The following is a 1,608-nucleotide window of genomic DNA, read 5'->3' as shown; positions in this document are numbered from 1 at the left end:
CTGGTTATCAAATCACCTGCTGCAACATCACAATGCTTGTATCCTAGTAACTCTTATTTTACTTGATAATGGCCTCAAAGAGCATGAGTGGTAATGCTTACATATAGTTATAATTGTTCTATTTTATAATTAGTTGTTATTAATCTCTTAATCTCTTGCTGTGTCTAATTTATAAACTAAACTTTATCATAGGTATGTATGTACAGGCAAAAACATAGTCTATATATAGGGTTTGATACTATAGGCAGCCACTGGGGGTCTTGGAACGTATTCCCCATGGATAACGGGGGACTACAGTACAATTTTATCAACTGTGTAAATTACTGTATCCACCACCAAAGTCAAGATACTGACTGAATAGTTCCAGCACCACTAGAACCCTCATGTTGCACATTTATATCCACACCCACCCCCTGCCTCCCAACTCCCTGTCCCTAAGTCCTGGAAACAGCTAATCTGTTCTCAATTTCCAGAATTTGTCAATTTACCAAAGAGTGTTATGTAAATAGAAGAGTATAGTATATAATCTTTTGAGATTGACTAATTTCACTCAGCACAATTCTATTCACATTCATACAGGTTGTTGCATGTGTCAGTAGTTCATTCTTTATTTTTGGATTGCTGAAGAGAATTCAATGGCATGTATGTACTGCAATTTAATTAACCACTTATCCACTGAAGGGCATCAGTAGTGAGTCATGTTTAGGGCTATTACCAATAAATATGCCAGAAAAATTCATGTAAATTTTTTTGTGTGTGTGAGCATGTTTTCATTTCTTTGGGTTAAATGCTCACAAATACAATTGCTGGGTTGTTTGGTAAACACAAGTTTAGTTTTATAAGAAAATGACACAGTTTTTCATAGTGGCTGTAAATTTTTACCTTTCCCATGAGGATCTATGGGTTTCTTTTCATCCCTGTCAACATTTAGTGTTTTGACTACTTTTGTATTAGCCATTTTAATAGATGTGTGCTGATATCTCATTGTAAATTTAGTTTACATGTTCTAATGCCTAATGAAGGTGAATATATGTCCTGTGCTCATTTGCCATTGGCATATCATGTTTGATTTGTTTTTATGTCATTTGCTCATTTTCTAATTGGTACATAATTTATTTTATGTTTTCTTAGATTTTTTTTTCCATCTAAGAATGTTTTGCTTTCCTGTTTATTCCTGAAGGATATAATTTATTGTTGACAGGATTTTGTTTTCAGAACTTGAAAAATGTGTGTTCCTCCCTTCTATTCTGCATGGATTCAAAGGAGAAACAGCCTGTCGTTTAAATTGATGTTCTCCTACAATGTGTTGTTTTCTGTATGGCTGCTCGTCAAGTTTCTTCATTTTTAGATTCCAAAAGTTTAATTATGGCTTCTCTAAGTGTGGATTTATTTGAGTTTATTCTTACTTAGGATTTTTATCAGCTTCTTATACTATAAAATTATGCTTTTTCTTAAATCTGGGAAGTTTTAGCTATTATTTCTATGATTAATGTTTCTTTGCCTCATATCCTTTCTCCTCTTTTCCTGGGACTCCAGTGATTCATATGTTAGCTCTTTTTTTCTTCTTGCACACATCCCTGAGTCTCTCTGTTCATTTTTATTCCAGTC

This window comes from Eulemur rufifrons, chromosome 10 (genome assembly GCF_041146395.1).
Source record: "Eulemur rufifrons isolate Redbay chromosome 10, OSU_ERuf_1, whole genome shotgun sequence".
NCBI classification, from domain to species: domain Eukaryota; kingdom Metazoa; phylum Chordata; class Mammalia; order Primates; family Lemuridae; genus Eulemur; species Eulemur rufifrons.
This window is presented reverse-complemented; position numbering follows the sequence as displayed.